General features: G+C 31.5%; 1 protein-coding gene across 7 annotated transcripts in view; it reads left to right on the top strand.

The window, feature by feature from the left end:
• The window catches only part of MEF2C (myocyte enhancer factor 2C), a 391,548-nt gene that overhangs the window by 135,537 nt on the left and 243,729 nt on the right, over window positions 1-12,282 (top strand). The window contains exon 1 of one of the 7 annotated variants that reach the window (XM_053701480.1): window positions 640-954. The exons of the other annotated variants lie outside the window; for them this stretch is intronic. The gene's annotated coding sequence lies outside the window, so the exon portion shown is untranslated. Of the gene's footprint in view, window positions 1-639; window positions 955-12,282 lie in introns of those variants that run through there. 7 annotated transcript variants of the gene reach the window in all.

Here is a 12,282-nt window from a genome sequence, read left to right as displayed (position 1 = left end):
CAAAGCATTACCAGTGCAAAACTAAAATTAGCAAAATGTCAGAAATGAAAAGATTGATTCACCCAGACGCAATTATCATTTAAAAGTGCTTGATTGAGGTGCTGCAGTTTGGTGATTTATTCTGCATACCATATACATAATTAAAGTAGTGGGAGCGGAGTAATTTATCAATCTAGTTGAGACTGAAGGTGAGGAGCTGTATATGTTTGTTTTAATAAAGAAAAAAAAATGCCTTAGCTGCTGGGGCCGCCCCTTATTTCTCTTTTCCGAGAGTGAAAGTGATTATTTCTACAGCACCAGGAAAAAAAAAAAAAAGAGAGAGAGTCAAGGACTGTCATTGTGGGATAGACAGAAGTGAGAAAGTGTAAGTGGTTAAAAAAGAGGGAGATACACAAAGATTACTAAACAAATAATGACAATAAAATGCATCTTGAGGGAGTGGATAAAAATAGGAAACTGTATACCCAGAAGAGCAGAAAGTGAATAAAGAAGCAGAGGGGAGTACAGAAGAGAAGGGGAGTGAACAAGGGAGGAAAAAGAAGAGAGAGGGAGGGAGAGGAAGAAAGAAGAGAGGGAGGGGGAGAGAGCTGAACGACACCTCGCCAGGCTCTCAGTTTTAAATCCACTGCTTTTTTCCTCCCCTCGATGTTACAAAGCCTGAGAGCTTCTCTTTTCCCATTCGTCTCCTGTCACTTCCTTCCTGGACGCTTTCAGGACGAGTCCGGTTACTTTTCATCCTGCCAACAGAGCTACTTTCCTGCAGCTGAGTGCTCAGCACAGACATCTTCTGCTTGCTATTGGATTGAGTTTGTGCTTCACTGCTGATGCACACCGAGCCAAGTGGAGAAATACAGTGCCCTAGGTTGACAAGTAACAGATCCACTGTTTTGTACTGTTATTGTTCTAATGAGAGGGACATACATCAAGGAATAGGATCATCAGCTGATGCCTCATGTAAGTACACTTTCTGTAGCAGGGGGCTTGCACATACCAGCTGGATTTGTGCTTAGCTGTTGTTGAATGTAATACTTTCTCATACACAGATCAGCTACCTGTCAACCCTGTCTAATTTGTGACTTTAAAAAGTAACTTATTAGGGGAAGTGAATGATTATAGCTTGCATTGCATTCTATCTCTATATTCTGTTAAAATCCCTAGTTGTGCAGTTACTGAGCATGGCTTTGCTATTTCCCAGTATGTTATGACCTTGTACCACTTGTATCCAGTTTATCATTTTCCAAACGAGATCATATTCCACTGGTATATTGTAGCAATATTACTTGCACTTCCTACAGAATAGGAACACTGCCTGACATTCTCTGAGGAATGTGCTTGGCTCATAATAAAGATACATTAATGGAAAGTAATAGATTCCTGTGCAGCTTGACACATACCTTAATTGTTTCATAATACATGTTTAAAAAATCATTAGCAGCATCTAAAGTTTGGCAGTGAAGCCCTTATATTTCAATTATAATATAAGATAATATTGCCTTTTTCAGAATTGTTTACAAAATTAAAACTGAGAGCTTATGCAGTAAACCTTAGCCTTTAAATACAGCTAACCTCCTTCTTAACCTTAAAACACAAGAGATGCTAAATAATATATAATGATGACAGGGAAACTTTAGTTTGAATGATTTATATCCTTAAAGGACTCTGCAGGTTTACTTTCATTAGTTGGCTTCACACCTCCACAATATAGCTGTTCATCTGAATTATTTTATCTGAATTATTTTATCTGAATTATTTTAAGTGCTACATAACCTGTAGACTGACAATTTAGTTTTATTTAAAACATGCCCTAAAAAAAGTTTTCCAGAGGCTCAAAAACAAAACAAACAAACAAACAAAAAAAAAACTTAAAGATTTTAACTTCTGTGAGATGGACCTGTGTAGGTCCAGAAAAGTGAATAACTATGTTTTTTATGGCCCTTAAAAAGAAAAAAACGTTTGTAATAGTAGGATACTTATTGTGGTTGTTGATTTAAGATGTTTATATAGAACATAATAACTATAATCCCTTAAATCTTGGCAGAGCGTGGCAATATCACCACCTGCAAACCCAACACATCATACACATCATTCTTAGTAGGATCTAAAAGTTGTTGGCTTGTTTATTGCGTGGAGATAAATTCCTTTTTCCAGTCCTATACTGTAACCAATAAATCTAAGCATCAAAGCCATTGATTTTTGGGCATTTTTTTGGGGTTGGGGGGGGGTTTCAAAACAAGTAGTAAACATTAAGTCTCACATTTGTATTTTAGTATATTTTATAAAATAAATAAATAAAATATTTTAGTGTTATTTAATCAAATTAAAATATAAATGTAAGTGTGCAGCAAATCTTAAATTAAGACTTTATTAATAAACCATATAAGGTTTATGTACTCTATTATTGTCATTATATACATCAGTTTTGGATTTAAATGTAGGTGCTGTTCTGCTTAGGAGACTTACCTGTCCTTGGTACCAAAATGTGGCTTATGCAGGCAGTGTATTATATTGTACACATGTAATTTAAAAGTACATTTTAATTCACGATACAGCATGAATAACACATATTTCACACACGTTTACTTTTATTATTATGATTGTTTTTTGTTGTTGTAAGTGTTATGATTATTAATAATTATAACCATAATAACAACAAAAATGTATATTGTTGTACCAGTGTTGCATATTTGATCAATTTAAGTTTTCACATTTTGAACTTATGAATACTTTTCTACCAAATTTGTAAATATCTTCCTGTGATGTTTTATTAACTAACAACAACAGTTCTGTTGGCAGTTCATACTAAAATGACCCATACATGAAGGTATGAACCATATTATAAAAAAGAAAAAAAAAAACAGATTGGCTTCCAATTAACATGCAAATTTGTTATAACACGTTATTTTTTTTTAAAGCGTTATTTTATTGATTCTTTGTTTTGTTTTAAAGGATAATTCTAGAGGATTTTTTTAACAGCTGGCATAAAATGAATGAAGGTTAATTAGGTTAACCCCTTGGCAGCCAAATAGGATTGCCAAATATTACTATGCATTGAATTGTAACCCTTTCTGCCAGCTAAGGAGTTGATTTTTAAGTCATTGCAGTTAATGTTTTTTGTAAACAGATAACTTTTTGAGCATCTTAAAAAAAAAGTTTTTTTTTTCTATCTTCTTTTTTCATTGTCTTTTTTTTCAATTCAACATTATCTGTCTAAATAGTAGAAATGATAAAAGTACACTGCTTTGCTTAATTGATTTTAATTATGTGCTGTTAATTCCATTTGTATCTAAGAAGGCTCAATATAATCTTCAGAGAACTGGCAGTGACAATATTGCATGAGGATAGATGATAAATATTTAGTCAGTTCAGTAGGGTACCTTCATCATTCAATTGTATTGCCTGCAGTGCAATAGATTTTGGCTTTTTTTTCTTGGATCTGTCATCTTTGTGAAATCAAATCAGCTTTGTTGATTCTCAAGTAGAGGGAACAGAGGTACCATAGTGTTTTATGCCGGATAAAGGAAGGATTAAGCAGTTCAGTTGTCATTCTGATCAGCAAAAGATAACATCAGATAGTTGTGACACATGTAAACCACACTTTTAGGCTATTTGATTATAGATGAAAGACGACGTACCCACTTGCTTAGTCATGGCTTAATATAACTGTTGCCTAAAAATTAAAGAGCACATTTTTTATGGTGCTTTAAAATAGTTAAGAAATTAAACACAATATGAACTTTTCTATGACATCTCTATACTAGTGACATGACATAAGGTATGAAACGTACTTAGAAGTAAAATTTAACAGAGTAATCAGGGTTTTTTTATTCTTTGATTTAAAATCAAGCTTCCAAAAGGATCAATCTATAGTTTAATAGTAAATTGAAAAGTTGGTGAGGACTCAAATCTGGCTGCAATTACTTGTTATAGGATAGATCTCATATGCGTCAGTTGCTGAGGCCAACTCTGGAAAGTGTATTTTTAGACAGAATGGTTTGCAATGATATTATGGGATCTATAACTGTTATTGTTTACATGAGAGATGGATCAGCTTATGATATGCTATATGATTATGTTGTGTTTTTTCCCCCAAAAGGTAGGAAATGTTTTTTAAATATTTGAATTTAATTTTTAGACATTAAAAAAATATATATATAACCAGCATTTTACATTATTTAACATCAGTTTTTTTTTTTCTTCATTTGGAACATACGTAGTGTTTCGCCATATGAATTTTTTTTTTAAAATCTTTCATTTTTAGTCTCCTGTTTCTTCCTGAGACAAAAATCACCTGTCTTTTTTATACATTTAGAAACAATACTGTTATTATAAAATTTTAATTCAAGTTGGAATTTAATTTAGCACAAGATCAGAAATATAAAATATCACGTTATGTAATTGTTCACACACACACAAATATATATATATTAAAGGAAAAAGTTCCTACCAGCTCAATACTCGATATAATTAATTTCTACAGATACTCTGGTTATGTGCAAATGTAAATATGTATATATAAAATCACATCCAAAATCACACCATATTCTATAGTCCCGAAGAATGGGGTACAAGAAGAAATACGACTAAGATACATATATCTTCATACTAAAACATGCATAATACAGAAAAATATGGAGTTCATAATTAAATGAGAGTTCTACATGTATATTATGTCATATTAGTTCTACATATATATTTATTTTAGCTATGTATGTGCTTATACCTGTTTCTGGAAAAAAACAGCAGTGTGTGCTATTAATAAAAAAAGCCCACATACACACATATGTATTCTAACAGGCTTTTGCATTGCATCAACACCAACAATGGTAAATTATATTTGTTTTTAGTTATTTAAACATGACAAGTTATTTAAAAACTGGGTATTTATTTTCAAGAAATTCAGTGTCATAAGTGTATGAACATATATAGCTCTAATGTATAGTCAGTACTCAAGATAACTGACAAAAGCCCTGGCTAGTATTTAAGTAACTTTATGTATCTTAAACTGTATGGTAAGAATGGATCTTCACTTTTAATGTACACCCTAATCTATTTTACGCAGCTGTACAGCAATACGGTGTTACATATTATATATGCATAGCTGTATATATATATAAAAATAAATATATAAATACATATATATGTGTGTGTTTGCATTAAAGGAGAACCTCCTATTTTAATTAGAGTAAATAATAATAATACATTCATATATGGTTTCTTATTCAGCTTCTAAGCCAGGTATTAGGTTAACATAAGGCTTTAAATACTCAAGGCCAGTGTACCACATTCAGATGAAGTAAATCCGGATGAGGAAAACATAGGCAAACATAAACAGGACTTGACAAATCCTATTGCAATTGAGTTGAATTCCAAAGAGTATTATTTTTTATTTTTTTGCAGTATTAGTGTCTTTTTAAGATGCTGTCATAGATTCATACTATTTAAACAGCTAGTCCATATTTACTCCTTACTTTTTAATATGCACCCTATTTTTACTCCTATTTTTCCAACATGTTTTATAACTTTGAAGTTATGGGTAAACATTCTTATTCAAATTCTTTACACTCCCCTACTATATAACTACTTCTATAGATACCGCTCCATCAGTGTTAGTTACAGATGTCTTTTATACAATTATTTTACTAAATAAATAAAAAACATTATTTCTAGATTCTGCAAATATACAAATGTTTTTGTTTTTTTCTGAACATATTTTGAAAGTTTATTTTACTTAAAGGGACACTGTACCCAATTTTTTTCTTTTGTTATTCAGATAGAGCATGAAATTGTAAGCAACTTTCTAATTTACTCCTATTATCAAATGTTCCTCATTCTCTTGGTATCTTTATTTGAAATGCAAGAATGTAAGTTTAGATGCCGGCCCATTTTTGGTGAACAACCTGGGTTGTCCTTGCTGATTGGTGGATACATTCATCCACCAATAAAAAAGTGCTGTCCAGAGTACTGAACCAAAAAAAGCTTTGATGCCATCTTTTTCAAATAAAGATAGCAAGAGAACGAATAAAAAATGATAATAGGAGTAAATTAGAAAGTTGCTTAAATTTGCATGCTCTATCTCAATCACGAAAGAGAAAATTTGGGTTCAGTGTCCCTTTAAGTTTTTAACACACATTTGAAAGGACTAAAGTCTAAGTTACTTTTTTTATTTACACTTTATTTGTATATATGGCCTTGGCTTTCATCTTTGGTGTCAGCTTAAAAAGCCTTGATAACCAATTTGAAAGAGTACCTTGCGTACACTATTTAAGTCTTGTAATTTGAAAAAAGGCAAATTCCTTACTAGTGTTTTGGAATAATTTGCTAGTTATACTGTTACATCTAAACTATTGTCTGTGTTATTAAAAGGAACTTATTTTTATATGCTTTTAAAAAATCAACAATAAAACATGTTACAAGGCAATAAGAAGGAAACTTAAATTAACATTTTTTTTAAAATAGACATCATAAGACAATTCTTGCGAGGCTATCCACAAAGCTGAAACATTAAGACAGTTTAATATCAACCCAAAACTGTTGGCTATTCTCTGAAAAAATGAGTTGGTTTTAAAGTCACAACTGACAACTGACAAACACTGCTTTGGAGTAAAAGCAATTGACTTGCTTGTATAAGTAAAGCAAGTCAGTTATCCAAAAAATAGCTGACTTGTAACCAAATCCAGCTGACTATATGCCTCAAGTTAATAGTGCCTCAAGTCTTATGCTCGCCACTTCCAACTGTAAATCATTGGACTATGATTAATACAATAATAATGTTCATTGGTTATCAATGCACTCACTCATCTACACCATTAGTTTTAATAGATACAAGTATCAGAAGACAAAAAAAAAGCTTGTGCAGCATAGAGATATTTATTTTTATTTTTTATTATTATTTTTATTATTATTAATATTTTATTTATTTGTTTACGTATAAATTTTGGCATTTCCCACTGACAATCTTTATGTTTTTAATATTATTTTCCATTAGGTTCTCAATAATTGCTGAGATTATAATGCCTGTCTTGCATTTTCATTTTATACTGTTAGTTTGTTGCTGATGGATTTAGTGTGTTATTGGTTGGGTCATGATCTAGTCTGCTTATATGAACACAGCATTGGAAACAAAAGATTATTATTCTTTTAAAACATGTTTGAAGACTTCTGTCATTTAATCCTTGACCTTTAGATACATTACACTGAATAAAGTGCTAAAAATGCTAAATTAAGAATATTTTTGATCTTCTAATAGAGTTCTGTCATTTTCGGATCAGTCCAGGGACCAGGGACCCCATCTTTCATGCTAAGGAAACGCACGTTTGTATATTTATGTGCTAAGTGTTTGATGAAAATTTCCTAATTTAACTAAACAGGAATTTCTGCTAAATCAAGACTTGGCAAACTCAGTTTCCCAGAATGGCAGCCAAATTAGATGTAATAGTTATACATTTTATGTATAGACATAATAACAAAGATCAATAATAACCAAAATAATAATAACAAAATGAATTAGTTATGTAAAATCTTATATATTACTTCTAAATGAAATGATGAATTGCAAATGAATAAACTGTATATACAAGGTTTCACACTTTTGTTGTGTTGAGTATAATATATATATATATATATATATATATATATATATATATATAGATAGATAGATAGATAGATAGATAGATAGATAGAGAGAGAGAGAGAGAGAGACATACGAACACCCAATGAAGGAGTACAAACCTTTGTGATGAACTTTTTTGGGCATTCTCCTTGGTACCCTGGTAATAATTAGTTAGAGAAATTCTTACAAGCAATTAATATATTACTTCTAAAATGAAAACGATGAATTGCAAATTAATTTGCATATACAAGGTTTTACACTTTTTTTGTTTTGTAGCACCTTGGTAATTGATATTAGTTGAATTGAGAGTTGCATGAGTAGATAGACACACACATAAATATATATTTACATTTCTATCTATCTATCTATCTATCATCCATCTATCTAAACACACAAAAACACAGAAACTTTTGATATAGTTAATCATGCAGTGACTAACTGCAGTACTTGAACTATTACAAGAATAAAGCCAATGTTTGGAACAAAGATTGCCATGCTACACTGATGATTATGCTGTATATACATTTGTATGACCTCATTGTGTACATTTTGAAATAGAAGTAATTTAGACACTCAAGTCATGCACGTCATAAAATGGGAAGCATCACATCTTTTACATGGCTATACAATAATAACAGGATACTTTTATACATACTATGTTGAAAGTCTAGCAAACTACTCACTTGAATTAAAAAGACTTTAAGGCTTTGGTTAAAAGCTCCAGCGGCAGGGCTTCCTCTGGTGCTTTCTACTGTAACCCAAGTGTACTTCTCTAAATTACATTCTTATTGGATTTTGTTTGGCTGAAGACATAGTCACACTCACAGTCACAGTGGAACTCGTTTGAGATTAGTTCATAAGAATATATATTTACAGAGTGAAAATGGTGAAAAGTAGCCATTTGAAAGAAAGGTAACATTGTGCTGTCCTCTGCATTCCTTGTTTTAAAGTCCTTCCAAATTTTTATTACCCATGTGGCAGATTTTATATGGTGTCATTATTACATTGTGCATGATGAAGTCATACACAACAAGGAAGTTCCAAGAGGCAGATGCACTTGTTTATTGCTTGTGATATGGAACAAGGTTATTAAGAACTCTTGCGACCTCTGCAGATGGACTTAAGATCCTTCTTCTTCCCTTTTAGATAATGTCCTGTTTGGGATCTACAGAGAACAACTTGTGGATCCCGAGCAGAATGTTGTTTATGTGTTTAACTGCTTTTTGGGGGTTAAACAAATAAAGTTCCACAGCCAATAATGCGAAAAATGACCACTAATGAATTAGAACATGTAATGTTTCCCCTATCATGCTCTTTTATGTATTTTTATATATTTATTTTTTATGTATTTATTTTTTAGGTTTGTATATTATTATTATTATTATTATTATTATTATTATCAGGTATTTGTAGAGCGCCAACAGATTCTGCAGTGCTATAAACATAGGCGGTATATAGTAAAATATTTGGATTTATTGCCTTACTAGATCTAGATTAAGGATTTCAGTAAAAGCAAATTATGGTCTTTTACTTAATGTGCAAAAGTTTCTTAACCTTGAGCCAGAAACTGTGATAGATAGGTATATAATCTTTAACTCTTTTCTCCTAGTATCTACTTGTAGTGTTGTTCGATCTATTAAAACAATTCCTGTCAGTAATAGCCTATGGGACATTTACTTTCATATTGAACCTTGTTTGTTAAGAATAATGTCATTGAAGATACCATGTATGCACAACCAGAAATCAAATAAAAGATGGGTCGGATTATATTTCCACTATTCAGATCTTGAATAAACAACTTTATATTACCTGTGGCTTCAAAATGTAAATACTTAGAACAGTAATAATCTATTCATGTATAGAATATAGATTCTATAAATATATGCTGCATATTTTATCTTTTATTTACTGAAGGTGCATGAACATGAATATCACTCTCCGTATATTTAAATCTGAGTTCCTATAAAAATATATAACAAAAGAAAAATAAATGAATGCATTAATGCTATCTTAAAATCATAAACATTAATACAAATGATAATTAATATTAACTAGTAGTTGGATAAAAAAAAATATGTATGTAAACGTTCGATATCTGTTATCTCTCTACAGAAATTAGACAGAAATAACAAGCTCTATTGATATTTTCATTGCCCCTCTGAATAATTTAGAAATATATAGCTCACCATTCAGAGCTTTTAAAAGTTACTGAAATATCCCATGGGATATCCAATTTGCTGCTACCAGAGCAAGGTCATAGCCAGTTAATCTCAAGGGTGACAGTTATCTTTGCTATAGTACAAGTCAGAGGTGAGTAGGATAACTACATATCTGGTTGTCAGTGATCAATTATAAGGAGAAAACAAGATTTTAGCTCCTGGAATCCTATTCTATTCAGTTTTCTGATGTATGGGACAGCGACAAAGAAAAGCATGTAGTCATTAAAGAAATGATAGTATCAAGGATATAATATGTGTCATCTTAACAGTAACGTAGATCTAAGATAGCCATGTTTTTATTTGGTCATCATTTTCCCACAAACCCATATATTTTTTTTATTGCTGTTTATGTTCACTCATAGTTGAAAATACACTTCCTGTTTGAAAGCGTTGAAGAGACATGAAAGTGCAACAAAAAAATGTTCTACTGTGCTAGAGTATTTTATGATTGCACAATTGCTCAGCAATAACTATTATTTTAACTCCTGCCAACGGAGTTAAACACATAGTCAAAGTGAACTCCATAGTAGCAATTCTGTACTGGGGCCTAGCTGAACACTTTTGGTGAGCCAGTGACAAAAGAGATATGTGTGTAGCCAGAAATCACTAGGTAACTCCTAGTAATGCATTGCTACTCCTTAGGCTACACAGGTATGCTTTTCAACATAGGATACCAAGGGAACAAAGTAGATTTGATAATAGAACTACATTGAAAACAGCATGCTCTCTCTGAATCATCAAACTTTGAATTTAATTTCCTTTTAATGGAAATGCTGTTATATACAAACTTTACAAACCTGATGGAAAATGGCTCAGATTATATCAGTTTTGATTCATATGAAAGTTGTGCTGAATGTAGACTCTAGGTATTTTCACTTTCCCATTGTAAAGAACTCTGCCATAGGTTTTGTTATCTTAATGACATTTGACCTATGACCTCAAAAAGGTTTGAATTCCATTACTATGTATATATGTACTGTTGAGGATATAAAGACACATGTAGTTCAAGTTTGGTATTTTTATTATTATTTATTCTCTAAGTCTTCCACCTTCTGTTTCAAAAGCAAAGTGTTTTGTTCTCTTCAGTGTGCTTCAGTTTTGTATGATGTTAAAACCTTTGATTTTATGAGCCAGGCAGGGGTGTTTGTATAAATATATGTGTTGAATGATTCAAAAAGTCAAGAGCCAATCGCCAAATTCTAGGAATTATAATTCCCTGCCTCCTGGGATTTATTAAATCCTGGTCTACTTATGCCATTTTACAATGAAGATATAGCACAGAGCTTTCTAAACTGTATCTGGGGAGATTGATGAGAACTGCAGCAAGGAACTTGTATCAAGTTTTGTCAAATGATTTCAATCTGTGTGAGGGAAAATTTACAAGATAACAACAGTTTTAATTTTATAGCTTTTGGTAGCAATTTTATTACTGTAACGGTTACGTTCAGCAAGATGGTATTAACTCCCTGTGAGTTGTCTTGGGTTTATGGTTTTAAGAGTCTTAATGCAGTTCAGTTTTTAAATACATTTTGTAAAAAATGTTGCTAATTTGGGTAAGTAATTTTAAGACATATGTAGTCTAAAAGAATTGTTATTAAAGGGATACTAACCCCATTTTTTTTCTTTCATGATTCAGATAGAGCATGACATTTTAAGCAACTTTCTTATTTACTCCTATTATCAAATTTCCTTCATTCTCTTGCTCTCTTTATTTGAAAAAGCAACATTTTTTATTCAGCACCCTGGATAGCATTTAATGATTGGTGACTACATTTAGCTACCAATCAGCAAGCACAACCCAGGTTCTGAACCAAAAGTGGGCCGGCTCCTTAGCTTAGATTCCTGCTTTTTCAAATAGCAGGAGAATGGAGAAAAATTGATAATAGGAGAAAATTAGAAAGTTGGTTAAAATTGCATGATCTATCTGAATCATGAAAGAAAAAAAATTGGGTTTAGTATCCCTTAAAGTTAAAAATGACTCCATACCTTGATAAGGTCATATTTTGGACTGTTTCTGATTTGGAGACTAATTTGTTATAGCTTTGGAATCTTGCATTATGCATGTTTCAATCATGACAAATTTCCAATACTACATACTTTATTTCCAAAATTGGTCTTAGACTTTTAAACATTTTTCGCTTCCTTTTTTTTTTTTTTTTTTTTTCTTTAGAGAATCAACAGTTGAAACCTCACAGTGTCTTTGAGAACAAATAGGCCCTGCAAGAAGCTAAAATTTAGCATTTTTTTGCATTAAAATTAATTACTGGGTTTAAAAAAAATACAATAAATACAATGTGTATCTCCCATGCAGCTTATCAATGAGAAAAAGTATTTAGTTAGCATTTAGAAACGTCTTGCTCAATACTAAGACCACAATGAGAACCTTATAATTTATGGAATCGTGTTATTTGTTTCTATTTTCAGGTATAAGTAGATATTCTGTCTCTTTAAGTC

This window comes from Bombina bombina, chromosome 2 (genome assembly GCF_027579735.1).
Source record: "Bombina bombina isolate aBomBom1 chromosome 2, aBomBom1.pri, whole genome shotgun sequence".
Taxonomy (NCBI): Eukaryota; Metazoa; Chordata; class Amphibia; order Anura; family Bombinatoridae; genus Bombina; species Bombina bombina.
The sequence above is the reverse complement of the archived record's forward strand: the minus strand, read 5'-3'. Positions and strand labels throughout refer to the sequence as shown.